The sequence below is a fragment of the Tamandua tetradactyla genome, chromosome 12 (genome assembly GCF_023851605.1).
Source record: "Tamandua tetradactyla isolate mTamTet1 chromosome 12, mTamTet1.pri, whole genome shotgun sequence".
NCBI classification, from domain to species: Eukaryota; Metazoa; Chordata; class Mammalia; order Pilosa; family Myrmecophagidae; genus Tamandua; species Tamandua tetradactyla.
The window spans coordinates 71,672,511-71,700,147 of record NC_135338.1 but is presented as its reverse complement, the minus strand read 5'-3'; the positions used below and the strand labels follow the sequence as shown (position 1 = coordinate 71,700,147).

The 27,637-nt window shown below is 40.7% G+C and overlaps 1 long non-coding RNA gene across 1 annotated transcript; it reads right to left on the bottom strand.

Moving 5' to 3' along the window:
• Positions 1-1,880: 1,880 nt before the first annotated feature.
• Positions 1,881-27,637, bottom strand: LOC143652353 (uncharacterized). The gene is made up of 3 exons (XR_013160576.1): positions 27,486-27,637; positions 23,200-23,366; positions 1,881-2,260 (listed from the first exon to the last, which is right to left on the bottom strand). It is a non-coding gene; the product is annotated as an uncharacterized LOC143652353 (long non-coding RNA).

Below are 27,637 nucleotides of genomic sequence, written 5' to 3'. Positions count from 1 at the left end.
CAGGGGGCGGGGGGGCGGGGGGGCGGTGCGAGCGCGCCCGCGGGGAGGGACGGGGGTCCGGGCGCCCCGCCCCGCGCCGCAGCCGCCGCCTTCCTAAAGGCTAACCAAGTGCCAGCGCGGGCGGGGCGGGGGACAGGGAGGGCGATTTCCTCTGTTCTCCTCCCGCAGAGGCCTGTCCCGGAAGGATCCCCTGGACCCCCGGATCCTTTTCTCTGTCCACCCGCCACTCGCGGAACCCAGGCGGAAGAGCATGCTAGGGCTCCCTCCTTCTGCCTTCTCCTTTCAAGGCTGTCCTCTTGGAGGGACGCAGCACCGCTGAGTTCTCAGTTTGTGTTTTGGGGGATGGCAGGCACAGACCACAGCTTAAGAGGGTGTCAGGGCTTCTTTGCTTCCTGTGTGTCTCACGCACTGGCCTGCCAGGATGACTGAAGTCCCCACCTATTTAGTTCTTTTGCAAAAGTACCCCAGACTGCGCGTCCTAGGAGGTCAGGGACTTGGCTTCAGCCATGCCTTACACCAGTCATTCTCAAAGTGTGGCCCCCAGACCAGCAGCAGCATTACTTGGAACCCTGTTAGAAAGGCACATTCTTAGGACCCACGCAGACCCTACGGAATCAGAATCTGTGATTCAGCACTCCGTGTTTTAACGAGTTTTCCAGGTGATGTTGAAGCATACCAGCTTGGAAACCACTGCCCTATACCTACCACTTAGATTATTCCTTGCGTATATTGTGTTTTATTTGGTTAGGATTTTGAAAAATATAAATAAATTGAATTTGCATGCCCTTAGATTCAAATATATCTGGTAATGTTATTTCTAATATTATTTAGTTCTGACTCCGCATACGAGAGCTTCATATAGAAAGAATGTCAGACATAATCCAGTCCTGAATCCCTCCTGATAGGAAATAGGTACCCCCTCCTCCCCAACCAAGAGGACAAACATTTCTGGCAGAGCCCCAGAAAGTTATAGGGTAAATAGGGAGCATCTTTCTGGAATACCAGTTTTACTCAAGTATTTGAGAGAAAAGCCACAATGCATATGTTAGAACAACCTGGAATGTATTGTGGAATAGAATGCAAAATTTTACATGGAATTTTTAAGGCAAAGCATAAAACTTCACATAAGTTTCTCATTTGCAGCAGTCTGCATGGCAGAATGCCTGGGAGTGGCATAGGGGAAGAAGGCACTCTTATGTTCCTTAGGGGTAACTCATGGGAGAAGTCCAACTCAGTCACTTTTCAAATGAGAAAACTGAGTCTTTGTGAGATTTGCAGACAAGGGCTTCTTAGACTTTTCTTTGCACCCCCACCCCCATTCTCTCCAGCAGAACGCCTTGCAACCAGGAACATTTAATGATTTAATTTAATTAGTCCTATCCAAACACCCCATCACTTGTGCAGCTGATGAAGGAACAGGACTTTTAAAAGGTCCCTTCTCGTTTCCAGCTCCTTCCCTCACAAGACTGTGACAGGGGCATGGTCACGCCCTCGCCTGTCTCCAGCATTTCAGGGAGCTTGCATCACTATTGGGATTAGCAAAGCCTCCTTAAACGAAATCATGACCTCAGCCTGGAATTGGCATCTTTCCCTTTCCCTGGAATCTTGACAACTCATTTTTATAGTAAACACGAATTGAAAAATAGCTTTTTTCTCTCTCTAGCTTCTGAGGATGAAATAAAAGGAAATATACTGCAAGGAATCAGGACAGACTAAAGCAAAAACTCAGCCCGGGGAGGCCTTTGCTATATTTAAACTAAAAACGTAGAAAGGGATGTTGATGTGGTGACACTGGGAGTGGGCAGTGTTGAAGAGAGGAGTGGGGAAGTCTCACAGAAGAGTGGAGGAGATTCAAAAAAGGTCTGATTTTAACTGGAGGTGAAGACGGCACTTTATTTACTCATTTGTTTAAGCATGTACCAAATACAGGCCCCGTGCTGGCCTCAATTTTGTAGAATGACGAAAACATGATCCATGAACACCAAGAGATGGAGGAAGCTCCTGGAAGAAGGCAACCTTCAATCATGGGAACATGCTACTGTGATAGATGCTGTGGCAGAAATCTGGACAAGGTCATGTGGAAGCAGAGAGGGCAGCCAGTGAAAGCATCACCGAGGAAGTCATAAAGTTTACTAGAAAAACTTCTTCATAAGCAGCAGGGTGTAGTGGAAAAAGCATACCTTGATCTCAGATAGACCTGGATTCAGACACCAGCCTCCTCACTTCTTAGCTTCATAGCAGTTCTGTTGAGTATTCTTACCTGTAAAATGGTCTGAATAATCATTACCTCATTGAGTTGAGTACCTGAGTCAAATTAGATTGTTTGTGGAAAATGGCTAGCATGGTACCTGGCATAGACTAGACAGATGCTTGGTATATGCGAGGATGCTGAGACATATGTGGCCTTCCAACTACCTCCATACCCAGAAAATCTTAGACTAAATGGGGAACACAAATATTCTAGTTGCTGGATGTGTATTCTTTCACTGCAAATTAAGAAATTGATCTTTTTTCTATACACCAAACTCTTAGAAGTTGAGATAGCCTTTCAGAGCCAACTTAAGTCTGAAGACACTGACGAAATAAAGGACCTCTCTGGATAGGCAACTAGCGCCTTTCTATAGCTCATTTCTAACTATAGTAAGAATTAAGATACCTATCCATATATATGAGGTGTCTTTTGAGACTTGTCCATCAATATGCATGCTCCCATGTTTAATAAGATAATTATAATAATAATACCATTCCCCAGTTTTAGATGGTACAGGGCCACCTAGGTAGAGATAACACTTCCCAATTTGCTTTGCATACTGTTGTAATCATGTAACAATTCTAGCCAATAGGATATGAGCAAAAATGTTTTCAGTCATTTCTGGTTTGTGCTTCTAGAAATGAGGATGTGCTTCCATGGCCTTTTTCCTCTTCTCATCGGCTCGAGCAGACATGTTGGACTCAAGGATGAAAGCCATGTGTTAAGGACAGGCAGAGCAACCTTGGACTTTTTTGTAGACCATATATAGGCTATTATATGAGAAAGAAAGAATCTCATACCTTCTTTAATCCATTGTAATTTGAGATATCTGTGTTATAGTAGCTTAGCCTGTATTAGTTAAGAAACCAAAATATGAGGATTCATAAAGGTTGAATAAGATACCATGTGAAGTACCTAGTATGAGGCCTGGGAATAGTAGCCATTCAATATATTGGTATTCTAGTTTGCTAGCTACTGGAATGAGATATACCAGAAATAGAATGGCTTTTTAAAGGGGGAATTTATCAGGTTGTAAGCTTACAGTTTTAAGGCTGTGAAAAATGTCCCAATTAAAGCAAGCCTATAGAAATGTCCAAATTAAGGCACCAACAAGAGATTACCTTCACTCAAGAAAGGCTGATGAAGTTCAGGATTTCTCTCTCAACTAGAAAGGCACATGGTGAACATGGTGACATCTGCTAGCTCTCTCTCCAGGCTTCTTGTTTCACGAACCTCCCCTGGCAGCATTTTCCTCCCTTATTTCTGAAGGTCTCTGGCTGGGTGGGCTTTCATGGTTCTCGTGGCTCTAAAAGGGACTCTCTCCAAAATGTTTCCTCTTTTAAAGGACTCCAGTAAACTAATCAAGACCTCACCCAAAATGGGTGGAGTCACATCTCTCTCTAATCAAAGGTTAATACCCACAATTGGGCAAGTCACATCTCTGTGGAGATAATCTAATCATATTCCTACCCAGCAATATTGAATGAAGATTAAAGGACATGGCTTTTCTGGGGATACACCACAGATTCAAACCTGCACAGTGTTGACTGTAATTTTTTAAATTTGGCAATTTACCAAACACAATTATGTGTCAAAGTCTGTAAATCATGTGGTTAGAATGATGTAGCGTTCAAAAAGGAATAAGATATGATCTCTCATTCTAGGAGCTCATGGTCTACAGGGGGTTCTTTCTTCTGACCTCTCAGCAAGAATAACATCACAAGCCCATTATTAATAGAAAATTAGTCATTGCTGCAAGTGGCATAAACAGTGGAGCCTTCCAAAATACTCCCAACTACTGTTCCCACTCTCCTAAATTTGAGGTGCCCCAAAGAAAGAAACAGCATCCAAAGTTTGGGTCCCACCATCTAACAATAACACTTTGTTTCAGTTTGCTAAAGCTGCTGGAATACAATATACCAGAAATGGATTGGTTTTTACAAAAGGGATTTATTAGGTTACAAATTTACAATTCTAAGGCCATGAAAATGTCCAATTCAAGGCATTGAGAGGAAGGTACTTTCTCTGAGGAAAGGCTTGTGGCATCTGAGTTTCCTCTATCACAAGGGAAGGCATGTGACCATGTCTGCTAGCTCTGCTCTCCTGGTTTTGGTTTTAACGCTCTCTCCAAAATGTATTTGGGTGTTTCTTTCTCTCTTAGCTTCTCCTTGGGCATTTTCTTTCTGTGAGCTTTCTTCAAAATGTCTCTGTCTTTTATCTTTTCATAAAGGACTCAAGCAATGGAATTAAAACACATCTTGAATGGGCTGGGTCACATCTCCATGGAAACAATCTAACCAAAAATTCCCACCCACAATTGTGGGCAGGCAGAAAGAACCCGCAGGGACCCACAGGGACGGGTTGAAAGAACATAGACTTTTCTAGAGTACATAACAGATGCAAACCAGCACGTTGCTGTTATATCACTTTCTTTATAACGTATTCTCAAATTTTTTTTGCATATATTTCAGAGAAACTATTTATGCTTTACCTGCCATTTACACCTTGTGGAGGATTAGTTTATCATATTGTTTTCCTAATCACTATTGGGTTAGGAAACCACTAATGAAAAATGGATGGATTTTATTTAGGGGGCAGTGAAAGGCTAAATTTAGAGATTATGCAGTAATCTCAGGGGTAAATGTGGTTGGCAGAAAGATGCCAAGAAGTACAGGAAAAGGTACATATTCCTTTACTGAGGCAAGACCTAAAGAATTTCCCTGCACAAAGCCTGTTCTGGTTTGAAGCTGTTATGTACCCTCAGAAAATGTCGTGTTCTTTAGTCCATTCCTGTGAGTGCAGACCTGTTGTAGGTAGGACATTTTGGTTAGGTTATTTCAATTGAGATGTGACCCAACCCATTCAAGGTGGGTCTTGATGCTTTACTGGAGTCCTTTATGAGAGGATAAAAGGCAGAAAAAGTCCAGAGAGCTCAGAGAAAAACACCCGGAGAAGTTTGGAGAGAGTTTACCAAGAGAAATGCCCTGGAGGAGCTGAGAGAGGACCCACAGAGGAAGCCATGGGAACAGAGCTGAAGGCAATAAAACCTGGGAGCGAAGGAACAGCAGAATCCAGCCATGTGTCTTCCCATGTAACAGAGGTGTCCCAGATGCTGGCAGCCTTTCTTCAGAGTCCTGGTATCATCCTGTTGATGCCTTAATTTGGACATTTTCATGGCCAAAGAAGTGTAAATTGTAAGCTAATAAATCCTTATTGTAAAAGTCAACGCATTTCTGGTGTATTGCATTGTAGCAGCCTTAGCAAACCAAAACAAAGTCAAACACAGAGAGCAAGAAGCACAGCTGCATAACCAGGTCAGAAGGCTGAGCTCATACTGGATCCTCCAAACCCTAGGAAAACCCATGCCAGCCAATGCTTCTCCCTGATTAGGGTGAGGACTTTATTACAGCAGAGATTCTCAGACATGACTGCTTGTTAGAATCACTTGGGGGAACTTTTCAAAGTTCTAATGTCTAGGCTGCATCCTAGTCCAATTAAGTTCTGAAGGTGAGACCCAGGCATCAGAATCTGTCCAAGCTCCAAAAGTGATTCCAACATGCAGAAGAGGCTAAGAACCTGTGTTGGATATTTTCAGGCTCATATTCTCCAAGCTCCTCCCAACAGTTCTGGAGACTGGCTACTAGATCACCTGCCATCCAGGTGCAAGTCAGAAGAACAACTCAACCCCAGCATCTTTCTAGAGTTTACTGAGAGATTGGGAACTCGAAGATCAGTTTCTCAGATACACGTTTTCTTAGCAGGAGCAGGCTTCAGACAAGTCTGCTGTAAACCAATGGTCAGGTCCAAGAATGCTTGGCCAAGAGGATGAAGGGGCAGAAATTACAGTGCAAATACTGCTCACTAAGCCTTCATCCTGGCTTCAGACTAGGTACAACTAGAGGAGGAAGAGGTGCCCATTTTCTGTTCTCACAAAGGCGCTAAATTTCTAATAGTGGCCCTAGTGCATGACCACCTGAGCTATGGATACAGTGAGATTCAAGGACCATCTGCATTATAATCACCTAGGAGCTTATTAAAGTACAGATTCCAAGGCTCTCACCCCAGATCCAACAAATCAGATGTCTGGGGAAAGGGCATAGGTATCTGTATTTTTAACAATATCCTAAGTGGTTTCCATTTAAGCTGAAATTTGGTGACCAATTTTCTAAGAGGTGGGATGGTTTCTCAATAAAATTGAATTGAGCATCTCCTACATGTCACATTTCAGAGACATGAGCAAATAAGACGCCAACCCTGCCTCATGCAACTTGTTTTAGTGGAAGACACAGATAAAAGTTGTGGGTCCCAGAAGGGTCCAAAGCTATGTTCTCTGCAGGGATTCATATAGGTCTGTCATACTCAGAGAACCAGTGAGAAAACCCAGAAATCTCTACATGAGGGAGGGACTGAAGCTCCTCCCAGAAATATAGTCATCCCAGGGAAGTGGGAGCCAGGCACCACAAGCTTGGATCACTAAAAAAGCCTCCATTGTCAGAAAGGAAGAGTGACTTTGAGGACAGCTTAGTGTCTGATATATGTTTGTTTGTCTCTGGGCCAAGGCTTCATTACCCAACCCCCACCTCCACCCTCTATTGTATATCTGCGAATCATGGAAATATAGGGGTCTGTACATTAAAATGGAAAGAGCTGGTTCCCTATAACCCCTATAAACTATAGGTAGAAAGAAATATTACTTTGTGGCCCCACTAATTGAGCATACACATAAAGGGGAGAGGCATTCTTTGCCACTTCACAGAATACCTGGCAGCTTTGGCACTTCCTGCACTCCACTTCATCAGCTGTGGTAGGAGACTGTGGTGCCTGGAGGACACTGCTGTGTCCAGGGGTAGTATCAGCAGGGCTTAGTGGAGAGGGCATTGTCCAGCAGAGATGTATTGGAGGAAGGAGGAAGGATAACCTGCAGCACACACCAAGTGGGACCAGCTAGACATGTCCATGAATACATGTAAGATACCCTCAGGAGATACCCACAAATACTTGTGGAGTGTTTTGGGGGACTCAGAATATCTATTAATTGCATCAGTGGGAAAGGGAGTAGGTAGTAGGAGCCTGAAAACATAGGTAAGATGCTCAGAAATGCTTGGCTTATCTTCTGTTGTCATTACTTTTGCAGCAAGAACTTGTGGTTAATCAGGGTGACTCCGCATTTGGTAGCCCAGACAAAACATTTTTGATCCTGAAGAGTTTTGGGACATGGGCACTAGAATGGGTCAGGGGTATTGAGGGAAATATAGCAGAACTCATGTGTTCCTGATGGGGAGGGGGAGGAGGGAGTCCTTTCCTTTACCTGGTCTGGAACATCTAGCACGTTCTGGACCTTGTTGGCCTATCCACCCTTGTCTCATGTCACCCTCACCCTCTCTGTCCAGCCATCTTGGACTTCTCTCAGTTTACTCCAAAGTACCACTCTCTTCAGCTTCCCATACTGTTTGAGGTGCTTGAAATTTTTATTCTCCTACTTTTACCTAGTCAACTCCTATTATTCCTTCAGGTTTCTGCTAAAATGTTACTTACTCAGATGGACCTCTCTGGGCTTATCATTAAATGATTAAATGCAGTCCATAACTCAGATGTCGAGGAAATACAGCTCTCTCGGGTAATAAAAAATGAATCTCAATTTCAATTTGGGCTCTTCCCATAACGTGGGTTTGGATCAAAATTCAGACATCTGGTCATTAGTCATTTACACAAATGTCCATCAGTCATGGGCTCTTCTGGCCACTTCATTGCCAAGCTTGGGGCATGAGGATTATTTCCCTCATTTTCCCCCTCCTGCATCTATTTTGGAGGATTCTTTTCCTGGTTCAGGGGGAAATGTCTCCTCCCAAACCCTATCCTGCTTAATGGTAGCTGACTTCTTTCCTAAAACTTTTTATTATAATCGTGTTCATATATACATAAATGTTGAAAGAATAAATAAAATAAACATCTATCTACACTCCACTCATTTAAAAAATTGCTAAAATGTTGCCATCATCATTTCCTCAGCCTACATCTTGTAAAAATAAGGACATTTTCCTACATAACCATGATACCCTGGTCATATCTAAAAAAAATTGTCAATAATTCCATAAAATCATCTCCTATTCAAACTTCCCTAATTTTTTTCCATTCCGAGATTATTTTATACATACTTTTTTGCAAAAAAAGATCCAATTAAAAATCACACATTGCATTTTTGTTTATGTCCAGAACAATCCTGACAGCTTTTTATGTTATTGTTGTTACTTCATGACATTGACCCTTTGAAGGACTCATTTCAGTTATCTTAAAGGACTCACTTTTTAAAACAAAAGTCAGAGAAGTCTGCTACAAACTTTTCCTGAGGCAAGAAACCACCCTGGTTTGTTGGACATTAGGAGTTTCCCAGGTCATGGGACTTTAGGTACCCAACCAGGAAAGTGTTGGGCAAATCAGGACAACAGGGTCATCCTAGTGGCAAGGAAGTGTAGAATTGGCTATTTGCTTGAATGGTTACAAGGGACAGCATGAAACACCCCCCAAAAAATTTTTATGCTATCCAATATTATGTAGCCACACTTGGTTGGCATATGCTTTCACATGTGGCTATGCTTTCATCTCATCATATTTTTGACTCTCTGTTTGATGCCTAAATTTCCCACAAGATAGTAAACTCCATGAAGGTAGGGACAATGTCTGTCTTTCTCACTGCTCTAATTCCAATGTATCTACACAGTCCTGACCCATATCAAGTGTTTATTAAATATTCTTCGAATGAGGGAAAATTTTAACAAGATCAAAGCGTTTCAGAGTTGAATGAATAAAGTGGAATATAGGACATATATTATGTAAATATTATGAGTTTTTTAATAGGAATTTGCTCACAAAACTGTGGGGATGGGAAATACAAATTCCTTAAAGCAGGCCACAAATTGGGAACACCAATGAAGGTTTTTGATAAATTTCCCAAAAGGAGTTGGCTGACTGAAATAGAAATGGAAATTCTTACAGAAATCATCACCTCTCCTTTTAAAGTCTTCAAGTGATCGAATGTCTTCTCTCATTGTTGATGGCAATCTCAGTTGATTGTGGATGTAATCAGCCATAGGTGATCAACTTACTGATGATTTAAATCCACAAAATATCCTTAGTAATAATCAGGCTTATGACTGCCTAACCAAACATCTGGACACTGTAACCTGGCCTAGTTGACATATGACTCAACCATCACAGCCACAAAATAAGAAACTTTTAAAATTTAAAAAATGTTTAAAGACTGCAGCCCTGGTTAACAATCTCCATACCCCTAATCATTGACCATTATTAGTTTGTGGTACCTGGCCTGAAAATTTTAACAGCAGCCTGTGCAACTGTCCCAGCCTTACAAGTGAGACTCAGTCAGATTACATTTTCAATATCAAATTCAGATCTCAGCATGTAAGTCTTTGGAGCTTCATACGATGAGGGGCAAAATAAAGGTAGAGAAATATCTGGGAATCTGGGGACACTTAACCCATTAGCAAAGCAGCACACTGACCCATGTACCATCTATCACACCATAAGAAAATCCAATCAAATTAGGTAAACATTAAAATCATAATTCTACTCAGTCCTTGTTTTGGTTTGCTAAAGGCTGCTAGAATACAATATATACCAGAAATGTGTTGGCTTTTATAAAGGAAATTTATTAAATTACAAGTTTATTGTTCTATAAGGCCACAAAAATGTCTAAACTAAGGCATCCAGGAAAGATACCTTGACTCAAAAAAGGCGCATGGGTCCAGAACATCTCTGTCAGCTGAGAAGGCATGTTGTTGGCATTTGCTGGTCCTTTGGCTTCTGGTTTCAAACAGCTTCCCTGGGGGTATTTTCTTTCTGCATCTCTAAACATCTCTGCCTGTGTCAGCTCTGACCTTTCTCCAAAATGTTTCCCCCTCTTAAAGGACCCTAGTAAACTAATCAAGACCTACTTTGAATGGGCACAGTCACATCTTTATCTAATCAAATGGCCACACCCACGGTTGTGTGTGTCAGTCTCCATGGAAACAATCTAATCAAAGGTTCCACCCTAAACAATATTGAATCAGGATTAAAGGACATGGCTTTTCTGGGGTACACAACAGTTTCAAACTAGCATAATCCTTGCTCCATTCTCCAGATTTGAACCCCATAGTGTCATTAAATGATTGCTCTCTGAGAAACCATGAGGGTTAGGTGTTGGGGTTGGGAAGGCAGTTGAAATATGTGGCAATTTTGGAATTGTCTGAACTTTCAAGTTGACTTCAGATCATGTCTGGCCCTTGAGAAGTCTTGCGTGCTAGGGATTTGATGACAGATTTAAAGTAGCATTCTCTGATTGTAGGGAATTCAGTTGGCAGCTGAATCTAGACACTTGGAGTTCCAGTGCCTCAGTGCCAAGGACTGGTAAAGTCTGAGTGGAAGAAACCACTCCAAGTATTTTGTACTTGTCCCTTACACTAAGGTAGGGGGCTGAGGTACTGAGAAGACACCAGTGTACTGAAAGGAAATGAAGGGAATGAACATTTTTGAAGCAACTTCTATGTGTTAGGCACATGGCCTCATTTAATTCTTGTAACAGTCCTAATGAGGAACTGTTCAGAAACTGAGGCTCAGCAGACTTAAAGGACTTCCTTAAGGTTATATGGCAAAAACATAATAGAGCATGAGGATTTATACCTATGCTGTCTGACTCCAAATTCCCAGCTTTCCCACTCTACCACACTGCATTATTCTGGAGATACAGTGGAACTCAGGCTAGGAAGCAGCTTCAGAAGTGGTGGCATATTAAATCCAGGTGAAGACACATACTGCTCTGGCAGTATTGGAGGGTACTGGAAAGACTTTTTTTTTGCTCCCAAATTTTCTCTAAGCCACTTAGCACAATGCCTGAAATCCTGGCATACATTGCTGCGGGCAGGAGCAATGGAGTCATGCCCTTCAGAGCCATTCTAAATGAACTAGTGTGGGGCAAGTGCTGTGTACTCCTCCTCTCTACTATCTCTATTTTGATAAATCCCAGATGACCCAGCAGCTCCATTTCCTGGTATTATCTGTGAACTTGAGAGCATTGTGTTTTCCCTTCTCTTTGGCTTGATTGTCCTTCACCCTTGAGGGAAGAGAAGGGGATGCTAATAGGCTGGAGGGCAGCCAGACGATTCCATTTTGCAATCTCTAGCCACAGCTGCTAAAGAAAACTTATATTGTGTTTTCATTCAGTGGGGAAAACATGTTTTGATTTCCATTCTTGCATAACCATGAAATATCTGGGGTGGTTTAGCTTAAAACTTCCCTCCAGTGTCAAATTTGGGCTAAATGATATAGAAAGCTTTCCATCTTGAAATCTAAGATATAACAGGTGTTCTAGTTTGCTAGCTGCTGGAATTTGATACAGCAGAAACAGAACAGCTTTTAAAAGGGGGAATTTATTAAGTTGCAAGTTTACAGTTCTAAGGCCATGAAAACATCCCAATTAAAGCAAGGCTATAAAAATCTCCAAATTAAGATACCAACAAGAGGGCGGGCCGCGGTGGCTCAGCGGGCAAAGTGCTTGCCTGCTATGCCGAAGGACCTCGGTTCGATTCCCGGCCCCAGCCCATGTAACAAAAAACGGAGAAACAGAATACAATAAAACAAGAAAATGTTTAAAAATGTTTCCCTTTCTTCCTTCCTTCCTTCCTTCTATCCTTCCTTCCTTCTCTCTGTCTTTCCTTTAAAAAAAAAAAAAAAAAAAAAAAAGATACCAACAAGAGGTTACCTTCACTCAAGAAAGGCCAGTGAAGTTCAGGGTTTCTCTTTCAATTAGATAGGCACATGGCGAACATGGCAATGCTTGCTAGCTTTCTCTCCAGGCTTCTTGTTTCATGAAGTTTCCCCAGGGGCGTTTTCCCTCTTCATCAACAAAGGTCTCTGGCTGTGTGGGCTCTGGTGGTTCTTGTGGCTCTAAAAATAGACTCTCTCCAAAATGTTTCCTTTTTTAAAGGATCCCATTTTTAAAAGACCCACCTAAAATGGGTGGGGTCACATCTCCCTCTCTTCAAAAGTTAATTCCCACAATTGGGCAAGTCACATAATATTGGGCAAGTCAGAGATAATCTAATCAAGTTTCCAACATGCAGTGCTGAATAGGATTGAAAAGAAGTGGCTGCTTCTGCAAGATTGGATTAGGACTAAAGCATGGCTTTTCTGGGGTACATAAATCCTTTCAAACCAGCACACAGGGTAATAAGTCATTTTCGTATGTGTTTGGATACACCCCCAGTAGGGAATCATCCAGGACTTACAACTCAGGCCCTCTAAGCCAAAACTTGTTGCCTTTACACTGTATCACACTGTCCCTTATAAATGCTCGGGGCCCAGAAAAGGTATGTGGACATTCTAAAAGGAGGGAAATACTTGGGAAGGCCTAGAAAGGGTTGTTCAATCCTTTGGATTGTGGTTCTCAAACTTGAGAATGCACTAGAATCACCCAGAAGACTTATCAAAACTCAGATTGCTGGCTCACACCACAGAATTTCTGATTCAATAGGTCTAAGGTAGGGCCTGAGAATTTATAGTTCTAAAAAGTTCCCAGGTGATACTACTAATGCTGGTCTGGGAACCCCATTTTGAGAATCTGCTTTAAACTTTGGTCAACCTAAGTGAGGAATGAATACAATACATGGGATTGGCAAAAACTGTACAGTGGCAATGTTCAGCTTCATGCTTTTTTCTAAATGGTAAGAGCTAGTGCTAAAATGAGATGACCACACTTAATCATTGTTGGTGGAAGTGCAATTTGATACAAACTTTCTAGAGAACAAATTAGCAATAAATAAATATTTATAGACGTTGACCAAGACATTCCACTTCTAGGTATCTATTCTAAGGAAATGATCAGAAAAATGTACAAAGATGAAGGTAAAGTTGGAAATCACAGAAATATCCAATGGGGAAAGAGCTCATAAATTGTAATAATACAACGGAGTATCAAAACCACCATGATAGTACTGAGGGAAAATTTTAATAAGACGAAATGCTTATGATATACAGCCAGTCCTCTTTATTCATGGATTCCATGATGGGATTCCATAATTATAAATTTGCCTACTCATTAAAATTTATTTGTGACCACAAAATCAATATTCATGATGTTTTTTGAAATAATTTGTAGACGTGTGTAGACAAGTGCAGAGCAGTGAAAATTTTGAATCCTTCCAGATGTACACTACCAGCTGAGATTGAACTAGGTGATGTTCTATCCTCTTGGTTCAACTCATACTATGAACAAAGGCCCTTTTTGCAATATATTTAGTGCCAGGATTTTTGCCTTTTCTTGCTTCTTATGGGTGATTTCTCTGTTTCCAGTGGCCCTAAGCATAGCGCTGAAGTGCTGTCTAGTGTTCGGAAGCTCAAGAAGGCTGTGATGTGCCTAATGGAGGAAATATGTGTGTTAAAGATAAGCTTCGTTCTGGCATGTGTTATAATGCTGTAGGCTGTGAGTTCAATGTTAATGAATCAACAACACATTAAGTAAGGTGTCTTTAAACAGAAACACACATGAAACAAGTTGTGTATTGATCAGTTTAGAAAAATGATGTGACCAGAGGCTCGAGGAATCTACCCTTGTATTTTCCCTAGGAGCACTGTTTCAATATTCATTAATTCAGTCTTGTGATGACTTTATAAAACATAACATATGAATAAGAATTGACTGTATTATTAAATGAAAAGATCTGGGCACAGATATATATATATAGTATATCAAATATATAATACATATACACTGTAATAAATAGCATATGAACTAAGAAAATAACTTGGAAGGTTAAAGGTAATGATTTTCAGAGGGTACTTGTACTATAGGTGACAGTCATTTCCTCCCAGCCTATTCTTCTAAAATAATTTGTCTCCATCTGTAACCCCATAGCAAACCCCACTAAAAAAATAAGCAAAGGCTACTTAGGGTGAGCCCATAGGCTGCTGGCCTTTCTAAGGCCACGTGCAAGCAGTGGAGGCTAGTGCGGAGCTGCAGCTCTATAGGCGTTACCTTCTGTACAGCAGAGGCTCAGCAGCTAAGCAGCACATGCACTCAAGCACAAATCTTCCTTTAAAAGTAGGAATAGGCATGGTGACTCAGTGGCAGACTTCTTGTCTGCCATGCCGGAGACCCGGGTTCAATTCCCTGGTGCCTGCCCATGCAAAAAAAAAAAAAAAAGTAGGGATAGGGTAGGTGCAAGGGTAATTCAGTGGTAGAATTCTCGCCTGCTATGTAGGAGACAAGAGTTCAATTGGTGGACCATGCACTTCCCAAAAAACAAACAAAAATTCAATAACATGATACTCACATGGAAAAGGAATGAAATGTGATACTGCCATACAGCAATCAAAAAAAAAAAATAGGAACAAGGAGCCTTGAAAACATAATGCTAAGTGAAACAAGCCAGGTACTCAAGAATAAACATTATATGATTCCATGTATATGCAATATCTAGAATAAGCAAATTCATAGAGACAGATGTAGATTAGAGGTTACCAAGGGCTAAGGGGATGGGGGCATGGGGAGTTATTGGTTAGTGGATGCAAAGTGTCTACTCTAGGTGATGAAAAAGTTTTGCTGATAGGTGGTAGTTATGGTAGCAGAACATTGTAAATGCAATTAATACCACTCAATTGTACACTTAAAGATCAGTAACAATAGCCAGGTTTATATTCGATAGATAGATAAAGAGATGCTACCACAATAAAAAGGAAAAAAGCAGGGGTGGGGAAAGTTTACAAATGTTAAACTGTAATAATTTTGCCCCTATTATGCTTCCAATAATCTCCCTTTTTGCCTTAAACTAGAGTAGGTTTCTCTTCCTTACAATCACATCTTAAATTAACAAGTTCATTTCTATTTGTTTACTCTTATATTTCTGTTTCTTCTTACTCTCCTATGGTGATTCTAAATTGCTTTTATTAACAGGAAAACATTATTTAAATTAAAACAGTGAGCTTCAGCTCAGCCAATAACTAGTTAATGGAAAGTTTCCTACTTGATCACAAGCCCCTTCCCCAGACCCTCCTACTTCTGACACTCTGAGTGGTTTTTTTTTTTTTGGCTTCTTTCATTTTGGTTCAACATCCAAGGGATGGTTTATTTTAAGTTTGGAAAAGTGTCCAAACAAAATTCTTTTCCTGTACTGTGCTAAGACTAGTCATTTCCCCAGACACACTCTGAGGATTCTAGCAGCAGGCTGATGCAGGACGAACCTCAGAGAGTGGTTTTCCCAGTTGATTTATGCACAGAAGATTGGAATGGGTGTGTCATCAGCAAATTGAATTGCAGAGGAGCCCACACTTTGTCATACAATTCTGCTGAATATCACACTAGCTCAAGTGTGGTTTATCATTTTTAGAAATATGCATGAATGCAGTGTAGTCAGTTACCATTTTTGTGACACTTCAGGCTCACAAGAACTTGTGTCCACGCCAAAGAGTGATACAATTCAGGACAAGCCTATTAGGAATAAGCCTAAAAGTAATTCTCATTTCTCTCAAGGTCATCATTCTATCCTCTTCCCCACTGGGAGTCCAATTCGAACTAAAATGTCATTGGAATAGTGTTTTAAAGTTTTGAGATATCCTGCAAGCTCTGTGAGAGATGAACTGATTCTGTCATGTTTGCTTTTTCCCCTAGCTTGCTGAATGAACGAAAAATTTTTATACTGATGCTAGGAAATTAACCTACAGGATGAGTATTTGGAAGTAAATTCCCCAGGGGTCCAGTTTGGGGATCGAATTATGGTTTAGAAGCCAGGGTTGAGGCTAGAGATAAAGTGTGGTATGTTGTATGATTTCCAAAGTGTGTACATTCTGAAAGGATGAGAAAATAGTCAATAAGGAGAAAATCATTGGCACTTAAGAGAAAGTGGAAATTTAGACCAGAGAAGTTCTAAGAGCAGAATCTAAGAAGAGTGATTTGAGTCTGAATACATGGAGTGAATCTCTACCTGGGCGGGGTGGTGGTGGGGGACCTTATTTCCCAAGAGATTTCAAGAACTGTGAGAGAAATAGCTCTGACTTAAACTGGGTTGTAGAATTTGACATAACTGTTAAGGATGAATTGCTAAGCACAAGCAATCTATACATGCAAGTGACCTAATCTTATAAAACAATTACACTGTGCTATTCCTCACTGAAGTAAAACATCACGTACAGTCAAAATGGCTAACTCAGAGACTTTCAGAGAAGATGGCGGCTTAGTACGACGTGTGGATCCTAGTTTCTCCTTCAGGACAGCTACTAGGAGAGTAGAAACGATACGGAACAGCTCCCAAAGCCACGACAGAGATAAAAAAGACAGCGTACCCCATCCTGGAGCGGCTGGCTGGCTGGGAGAGCTCGCTCTGGTGAGGTCGCCAAGGGGCGCGGGCTTCGCCAGGCGGGGCGGCGGGCGGCCGGAGTCGCTCCCTTCCCCCTTCCCGGGCCGGCTGGGAGAATTGGACGGGCGGTCCCCTCAAACAGCGGCGGCTGGTGCCCGCTCCGCGCGCAGTCCCCCGGACCAACTGAGAGAGTTGGATCGGAGGACCCCAGGCTGCGGAGAACGGTGACGGGGGGAGGGGCCCCTTCCGAACCCGTGACTTCCCAGGAGTGTGCACTCTCCCGGGCGGGCCGCTGCCGCTGGCGCCCTCCCGCCTCGCTTGTCACCCCGGGTCGACTAGGAAAATCGGACGGGCGCTTTCCCGGGCTGCGGTGGCCAGCGACCCTCCCCGCGTTCGGACCCCGGGCCGGCTCGCACTCTTCCAAGCCGCTTCGGCTAGCAAACCTCCCGGACGGCGAGAGTTTTCCAAAGTTAAAGGACCCACAGCACCTTTTACTGGTGGGACCCGCAGACAAACGTGTGCCACGAACGCCACCTACTGGGCAAGATAAGAAAAAAAAGAACCCAGAGATTTCACAGAAAAATCTTACAACCTTGTTGGGTCCGACACCCAGGGAAATCTGACTAAATGCCGAGACACCAGCAGCAGAAGATAACGGTCCATGCTCAGAAGATTGAGAATATGGCCCAGTCAAAGGAACAAACCAATAGTTCAAATGAGATACAGGAGCTGAGACAACTAATGCTGAATATACAAACAGAAATGGAAAACCTCTTCAAAAACGAAATCGATAAATTGAGGGAGGACATGAAGAAGACATGGGCTGAACATAAAGAAGAAATAGAAAAACTGAAAAAACAAATCACAGAACTTATGGAAGTGAAGGACAAAGTAGAAAAGATAGAAAAAACAATGGATACCAACAACGATAGATTCAAAGAGACAGAAGATAGAATTAGTGATTTGGAGGATGGAACATCTGAATTCCAAAAACAAACAGAAACTATCGGGAAAAGAATGGAAAAATTTGAACAGGGTATCAGGGAACTCAAGGACAATATGAATCGCATGAATATACGTCTTGTGGGTGTCCCAGAAGGAGAAGAGAAGGGAAAAGGAGGAGAAAAACTAATGGAAGAAATTATCACTGAAAATTTCCCAACTCTTATGAAAGACCTAAAATTACAGATCCAAGAAGTGCAGCGCACCCCAAAGAGATTAGACCCAAATAGGCGTTCTCCAAGACACTTACTAGTTAGAATGTCAGAGGTCAAAGAGAAAGAGAGGATCTTGAAAGCAGCAAGAGAAAAACAATCCATCACATACAAGGGAAACCCAATAAGACTATGTGTAGATTTCTCAGCAGAAACCATGGAGGCTAGAAGACAGTGGGATGATATATTTAAATTACTAAAAGAGAAAAACTGCCAACCAAGACTCCTATATCCAGCAAAATTGTCCTTCAAAAATGAGGGAGAAATTAAAACATTCTCAGACAAAAAGTCACTGAGAGAATTTGTGACCAAGAGACCAGCTCTGCAAGAAATACTAAAGGGAGCACTAGAGTCAGATACAAAAAGACAGAAGAGAGAGGTATGGAGAAGAGTGTAGAAAGAAGGAAAGTCAGACATGATATATATAATACAAAAGGCAAAATGGTAGAGGAAAATATTATCCAAACAGTAATAACACTAAATGTTAATGGACTGAATTCCCCAATCAAAAGACATAGACGGGCAGAATGGATTAAAAAACAGGATCCTTCTATATGCTGTCTACAGGAAACACATCTTAGACCCAAAGATAAACATAGGTTGAAAGTGAAAGGTTGGGAAAAGATATTTCATGCAAATAACAACCAGAAAAGAGCAGGAGTGGCTATACTAATATCCAACAAGTTAGACTTCAAATGTAAAACAGTCAAAAGAGACAAAGAAGGACACTATATACTAATAAAAGGAACAATTAAACAAGAAGACATAACAATCATAAATATTTACGCACCGAACCAGAATGCCCCAAAATACGTGAGGAATACACTGCAAACACTGAAAAGGGAAATAGACACAAATACCATAATAGTTGGAGACTTCAATTTCCCACTCTCATCAATGGACAGAACATCTAGACAGAAGATCAACAAAGAAATAGAGAATCTGAATATTACTATAAATGAGCTAGACTTAACAGACATTTATAGGACATTACATCCCACAACAGCAGGATACACCTTTTTCTCAAGTGCTCATGGATCATTCTCAAAGATAGACCATATGCTGGGTCACAAAGCAAGTCTTAACAAATTTAAAAAGACTGAAATTATACACAACACTTTCTCGGATCATAAAGGAATGAAGTTGGAAATCAATAATAGGCAGAGTGCCAGAAAATTCACAAATACGTGGAGGCTCAACAACACACTCTTAAACAACCAGTGGGTCAAAGAAGAAATTGCAAGAGAAATTAGTAAATACCTCGAGGCGAATGAAAATGAAAACACAACATATCAAAACTTATGGGACGCAGCAAAGGAAGTGCTAAGAGGGAAATTTATTGCCCTAAATGCCTATATCAGAAAAGAAGAAAAGGCAAAAATGCAGGAATTAACTGTCCACTTGGAAGAACTGGAGAAAGAACAGCAAACTAATCCCAAAGCAAGCAAAAGGAAAGAAATAACAAAGATCAGAGCAGAAATAAATGAAATTGAAAACATGAAAACAATAGAGAAAATCAATAAGGCCAGAAGTTGGTTCTATGAGAAAATCAATAAGATTGATAGGCCCTTATCAAGACTGACAAAAAGAAGAAGAGAGAGGATGCAAATAAATAAGATCAGAAATGGAAGAGGAGACATAACTACTGACCTCACAGAAATAAAGGAGGTAATAACAGGATACTATGAACAACTTTACGCTAATAAATACAACAATTTAGATGAAATGGACGGGTTCCTAGAAAGACATGAACAACCAACTTTGACTCAAGAAGAAATAGATGACCTCAACAAACCAATCACAAGTAAAGAAATTGAATTAGTCATTCAAAAGCTTCCTAAAAAGAAAAGTCCAGGACCAGATGGGTTCACATGTGAATTCTATCAAACGTTCCAGAAAGAATTAGTACCAACTCTCCTCAAACTCTTCAAAAAAATCGAAGTGGAGGGAAAACTACCTAATTCATTCTATGAAGCCAACATCACCCTCATACCAAAACCAGGCAAAGATATCACAAAAAAAGAAAACTACAGACCAATCTCTCTAATGAATATAGATGCAAAAATCCTCAATAAAATTCTAGCAAATCGTATCCTACAACACGTTAAAAGAATTATACATCATGACCAAGTAGGATTCATCCCAGGTATGCAAGGATGGTTCAACATAAGAAAATCAATTAATGTAATACACCATATCAACAAATCAAAGCAGAAAAATCACATGATCATCTCAATTGACGCAGAGAAGGCATTTGACAAGATTCAACATCCTTTCCTGTTGAAAACACTTCAAAAGATAGGAATACAAGGGAACTTCCTTAAAATGATAGAGGGAATATATGAAAAACCCACAGCTAATATCATCCTCAATGGGGAAAAACTGAAAACTTTCCCCCTAAGATCAGGAACAAGACAAGGATGTCCACTATCACCACTATTATTCAACATTGTGTTGGAGGTTCTAGCCAGAGCAATTAGACAAGAAAAAGAAATACAAGGCATCAAAATTGGAAAGGAAGAAGTAAAACTATCACTGTTTGCAGATGATATGATACTATACGTCGAAAACCCGGAAAAATCCACAACAAAACTACTAGAACTAATAAATGAGTATGGCAAAGTAGCAGGTTACAAGATCAACATTCAAAAATCTGTAGCATTTCTATACACTAGTAATGAACAAGCTGAGGGGGAAATCAAGAAATGAATCCCATTTACAATTGCAACTAAAAGAATAAAATACCTAGGAATAAATTTAACTAAAGAGACAAAAGACCTATACAAAGAAAACTACAAAAAACTGTTAAAAGAAATCACAGAAGACCTAAATAGATGGAAGGGCATACTGTGTTCATGGATTGGAAGACTAAATATAGTTAAGATGTCAATCCTACCTAAATTGATTTACAGATTCAGTGCAATACCAATCAAAATCCCAACAACTTATTTTTCAGAAATAGAAAAACCAATAAGCAAATTTATCTGGAAGGGCAGGGTGCCCTGAATTGCTAAAAACATCTTGAGGAAAAAAAACGAAGCTGGAGGTCTCGCGCTGCCTGACTTTAAGGCATATTATGAAGCCACAGTGGTCAAAACAGCATGGTATTGGCATAAAGGTAGATATATCGACCAATGGAATCGAATAGAGTGTTCAGATATAGACCCTCTCATCTATGGACATTTGATCTTTGATAAGGCAGTCAAGCCAACTCACCTGGGACAGAACAGTCTCTTCAATAAATGGTGCCTAGAGAACTGGATATCCATATGCAAAAGAATGAAAGAAGACCCATATCTCACACCCTATACAAAAGTTAACTCAAAATGGATCAAAGATCTAAACATTAGGTCTAAGACCATAAAACAGTTAGAGGAAAATGTAGGGAGATATCTTATGAAACTTACAATTGGAGGCGGTTTGATGGACCTTAAACCTAAAGCAAGAGCACTGAAGAAAGAAAGAAATAAATGGGAGCTCCTCAAAATTAAACACTTTTGTGCATCAAAGAACTTCATCAAGAAAGTAGAAAGACAGCCTACACAATGGGAGACAATATTTGGAAACAACATATCAGATAAAGGTCTAGTATCCAGAATTTATAAAGAGATTGTTCAACTCAACAACAAAAAGACAGCCAACCCAATTACAAAATGGGAAAAAGACTTGAACAGACACCTATCAGAAGAGGAAATACAAATGGCCAAAAGGCACATGAAGAGATGCTCAATGTCCCTGGCCATTAGAGAAATGCAAATCAAAACCACAATGAGATATCATCTCACACCCACCAGAATGGCCATTATCAACAAAACAGAAAATGACAAGTGCTAGAGAGGATGCGGAGAAAGAGGCACACTTATCCACTGTTGGTGGGAATGTCAAATGGTGCAACCACTGTGGAAGGCAGTTTGGCGGTTCCTCAAAAAGCTGAATATAGAATTGCCATACGACCCAGCAATACCATTGCTGGGAATCTACTCAAAGGACTTAAGGGCAAAGACACAAATGGACATTTGCACACCAATGTTTACAGCAGCGTTATTTACAATTGCAAAGAGATGGAAACAGCCAAAATGTCCATCAACAGACGAGTGGCTAAACAAACTGTGGTATATACATACGATGGAATATTATGCAGCTTTAAGACAGGATAAACTTATGAAGCATGTAATAACATGGATGGACCCAGAGAACATTATGCTGAGTGAGTCTAGCCAAAAACTAAAGGACAAATACTGTATGGTCCCACTGATGTGAACAGACATTCGAGAATAAATTTGGAATATGTCATTGGTAACAGAGTCCAGCAGGAGGTAGAAACAGGGTAAGATAATGGGCAATTGGAGCTGAAGGGATACAGACTGTGCAACAGGACTAGATACAAAAACTCAAAAATGGACAGCACAATAATACCTAATTGTAAAGTAATCATGTTAAAACACTGAATGAAGCTGCATCTGAGCTATAGGTTCTTGTTTTGTTTTGTTTTGTTTTGTTTTTACTATTATTACTTTTATTTTTTCTCTATATTAACATTCTATATCTTTTTCGGTTGTGTTGCTAGTTCTTCTAAACTGATGCAAATGTACTAAGAAACGATGATCATGCATCTATGTGATGATGTTAAGAATTACTGATTGCATATGTAGAATGGTATGATTTCTAAATGTTGGGTTAATTTCTTTTTTTCCGTTAATTAAAAAAAAAAAAAGAGAGAGAAGGGGTAATTGGAGCTGAAGGGATACAGACTGTGCAACAGGACTGGATATAAAAACTCAGAAATGGACAGCACAATACTACCTAATTGTAATGCAATTATGTTAAAACATTGAATGAAGCTGCATGTGAGGTATAGGTTTTTTTTTTTTCTCTCTATTAACGTTTTAATTCTTATTCTGTTGTCTTTTTATTTCTTTTTCTAAATCGATGCAAATGTACTAAGAAATGATGAATATGCAACTATGTGATGATATCAAGAATTACTGATTGTACATGTAGAATGGAATGATTTCTAAATGTTTTGTTAATTTTTTTAATTAATAAAAAAAAAAAGAATAACTTCCAGGATTAAAAAAAAAATGGCTAACTCAGCCTATTATGACAGAAGAATGGAAAGAAGAAGGTTATAATGAGGAGGGAACAGGAAAATAGTGGCTACCTTTTCGGTAGGGAGTCTTTACCCTTTACCCATCGTGGATCAGCTAGTATTTGCTGCATAACAAACTACCCCACAATTTAATGCCTTAAAACACACCATTAATTTGTCTCACTATACTGTGGGGTGGCTGGAAAATTGTCTGGGCAGGCTGTGCTGGGCTTATTCATGCTTCTCCAGGCAACTGGCATGTGTGTTATTGGCTGGATGATTTAGAATGGCCTTACTTACATGGCTGGTGATTAGAATGCTCTTGCCTAGTGGTGAGCTGACTGTCAGTTCTTCTCCACCAGGCCTCTCATCCTATAGCAGGCTGGCTGGAGCTCATTCACATGGTGGTCCCAGGATTCCAAGCAGGTATTTCATCAGATAATTTCTCTGATCTTCAGTTTCTTCATCTGCAAAATAAAAAGGGTGGACCAGATAATCCAAAAGTCTCTTTCAGCTTCAAAATTCTGACTAGGTACCTCAGCTCAGCAACCCCATCTAGTGTCACTGTGTGAACTTAGTAGAAAACATCCAGTATTGTATTGACAAAGACAGGACACTAAAGAGAAAATTACTGGGCTTAATTGAAGACAGGCTTGGTTATCAAGATATAAGGGTAAAGGTTTTATGGCCATAATAACTAACATTTATATACTGTTTACTTTGTGCCAGGTACTGTTCTAAGTGGTTAACATTCATTTAATTCTCACAACAAACCTATATAGAGTTGCCAAAGAATACCCGTTTTAGTTTGCTAGCTGCCTGAATGTGATATACCAGAACTAGAACAGCTTTTAAAAAGGGGAATTTAATAAGTTACAAGTTTACAGTTCTAAGGCTGAGAAAATGCCCCAATTAAAGCAAGTCTATAAAAATGTCCAAATTAAGGCACCAGCAAGAGGTTACCATCACTCAGGAAAGACCAATGAAGTTCAGGGGTTTCTCTCTCAACTTGAAAGGCACGTGGAGAACACGGCAGTGTCTACTAGCTTCCTCTCTAGGCCTTTTGCTTCATGAAGCTCCCCAGGGCTATTCTCCTCCTTCATCTGTAAAGGTTGCTGGCTGGTGGACTCTGTGGTTCTCTTTTCATTCTGAAGCTCTCGTCATCCTCTGCTCTCTCCGAATCTCAAGCCTATTCCAAAATACTTCCTCTTTTAAAGGATTCCAATAAAGTAAACAAGACCCACCCAGAATGGGTGGAGTCACATCTCCCTCTACTCAGAAGTTCATTCCCACAACTGGGTGAGTCATATTTCCGTGGAGACAACCTAGTCAAGTTTCCAACCTACATTATTGAATAGCGATTAAGAGAAACAGATTGTTCTCGTTTGCTAGCTGCCGGAATGCAACACACCAGAGACGGATTGGCTTTTAATAAAAGGGGATTTATTTTGTTGGTTCTTCAGAGGAAAGGCAGCTAACTTTCCACTGAGGCTCTTTCTTACGTGGAAGGCACAGGATGGTCTCTGCTGGTCTTCTCTCCAGGCCCCTGGGTTCCAACAACTTTCCCCGGGGTGACTTCTTTCTGCATCTCCAAAGGCCTGGGCTGAGCTGCAAGTGCTGAGATGAGGAATGCCGAGCTGCTTAGGCTGTGCTACGTTCTCTCATTTAAGCACCAGCCAATTAAGTCAAACGTCACTCATTGCAGTAGACACACCTCCTAGCCAACTGCAGATGCAATTAGCAACAAATGAGGTTCATGTACCATTGGCTTATGTCCGCAGCAACCAGACTAGGTATGCTCACCTGGCCAAGTTGACAACTGAATCAAACTAACACAAAGATGCTCCCACAAGATTGATTAGGATTGAAACATGGCTTTTCTAGGGTACATAAATCCTTTCAAACCAGCACAACCCCCAACTTTACTACTTGAGGAAACGAGACACAGAGAGGTCAAGTAATCAGCCTTGTAAGTGGCAGAGTCATAATTCAATTTGGCTACAAGTGGTGGGTTTCAGAGTCTGTGTTTTCAACCACCATATCTCCCTGCCTCTAGCTAAGAGTCAGGGAATAGTCACCATGTGCCAGGCACTGTGCTAAGCGTTTTGCATATTCTAACTCATTTAATCCAAACTCATTTAATGATCATTTAATGATGATTAAATCTAACTCATTTAATAGCGATGCTGGCTATAAGGAAATGCAGATCAAGGCTACAATGAGATACCTCCTCACACCTATAAGAATGGCTGCTATTAAATAAACAGGAAACTATAAATATTGGAGAGGATGTGGAGAAACTGGTACAGTTATGCACTGCTGGTGGGAAAGTATAATGGTACAGCCACTAAGGAAGACTGTTTGGCGCTTCCTTAGGAAACTAAATATTGAGTTGCTCTATGACCCAGCAATAGCACTACTTTGGTATATTTCAGAAGAGCTGAAAGCAACAACACAAAGACATTTGCATATTGATGTTCATAGCAGCATTATTCACAATCATCAAAAGATGGAAACAAACCAAATGTCTATCAATAGATGAGTGGATCAACAAAATGTGGTAAATGCATATGATGGAATACTATGCAACAGTAAGACAAAATGACGTCCTGAAGCACATGACAAGATGGATGAGCCTTGAGGACATAATGCTGAGTGAAGTTAGCCAGGCACAAAAGGATAGACATTGTATGAGTCCACTTTTATGACCAGCATAAAGGTATAATCAGAGGCTTATAATACAGAAGATAGGGGACTTAGAGATACATAGAAGTTAGGGACGGGTGAACTGTTAACTAATGAGGTTGAACTCCAGTGTAAGGGAATAGATAGGAGTGAAGGTGATTCTCTAGTGGGTCTAGAAGTAACATTACCATATTGAAGATAAACAAGAATGAAAGGGGTTGTATAGACCTACATGTCCCACTGACTCACACTAGAAATATGAATGAGTTCTTTTAAGAATTACTTCAAAGATATGATTCTTATACAAAGAGTGTTTAAGTCCAGAGTACAGGGGGAAAACTGGTATTGCATGCTATGAGCTATGTTCAAAAGGAAACCACCAGTACTACCACAGCAACAGCAGAGGTAAATAATGGGGTGAAGGACAAGGGGTAAGAGGAGGTTTAGATTTCCTATTTGGCGAGGGTGTGTTTATTAGTTATCTCTCTTGGGAACAATGAAATTATCTCAAATTGAGACTGTTGATGGACTGTGGACTTTGAGCCCTCTACATGATGCCTGATGAATGCAGGTGGCTGAAGGAGGCACTGATGGAGAAGTAGATTGGCAAATGATGGTGTATACTTATGGACAAAGGTTGTTGTTCTAGTTGTTAGCTTTCTCTCCTGGCTTCCTGTTTCATGACGCTGCCTGGGAGGCATTTTCCTTCTTCAGTTCTAGCTTTCTCTCCTGGCTTCCTGTTTCATGACGCTGCCCGGGAAGCATTTTCCTTCTTCAGTTGCTAGCTTTCTCTCCTGGCTTCCTTTTCATGACGCTGCCCGGGAGGCATTTTCCTTCTTCATCTCCAAAGGTCGCTGGCTGGTGTACTCTCTGCTTCGTGGTGTTGCAGCATTCTCTGCACTCTCCGAATCTTCAGTCTCCAAAATGTTTCCTCTTTTACAGAACTTCAGAAACTAATCAAGACCCACCCAAATGCGTGGAGACATGTCATCACCTAATCCAGCTTAAAAACCACTCTTGATTAATTCCATCTCCAAGGAGATGATCTGATTACAGTTTCAAACATACGATATTGAATAGGGATTATTCTACCTTTATGAAATGGGATTTAGATTAAAATATGGCTTTTCTAGGGGACATACATCCTTTCAAACCAGCACAGTTGTAACTGCTACAAAAAGGAACAATGTCCTGTGGCATGCAACGATGTGAATGAACATGTGGGATATTTGGTGAGACAAAATAAGCCAGAAACCAAAAAGCAACACTGGTATGGTCACCTTTAGAATATACTTATAAGAAAACAGGGGTCTAGATTGCAAGCTTTTAGACCATACACATTAAGTCCAGAGTAGTGATTATTATTTCTTGATTTTGAGAGGCTGTTTTAAATATGTAACCTGATATTTAGAGATAAGAACGAAGATGAACAGGTTGGGGTTAAAGCAATTCAGAACATAAGAGTAAGAAAGTGTTTATAGTTTAGGACCACACATACTCTTTGAGACCAATAGAAGAAAGGTTTATTTGATCTGGAGCTGAAATTTTCTGTAGTGCATAATCTAATTCAACCTATCTGTATAGCTCATTTGAACAACTGAAACACAGGGAGCACAGAATGAGAAAAAGGTCCTTTAATCCTGAATAGATTAGTGCAATGCCTGGAAACATCCTAGAGTATATTAAGCAGATAATCAAAAAGTACTGCAAAGTTCTCTGAGGGAGGGGAGGAAGAATATGGAGCTATCAAACCTTACCATCAGGGAATCCCCTGATACTGTGTCAAATTTTAGGGATATCCAAATCAATAGGCCATGCCCTCGATCATGAGGCTTTCTCTTGTGAAGCTTACGTAGGTAGCAGAGAAGCTTAGACTACTTATAGGCATGCCTAAGTGTTACCTCTGGAGGACCTCTGTTGTTGTTCAGATGTGGCTTCAGTCTCTCTCAGCCCAACTCAGCAAGTGAAATCATTGCCCTCGCCCCTACATGGAACATGACATCCAAGGGTGAAAGTCTCCCTGGAGACATGGGAGAGGACTCCCAGGGATGAA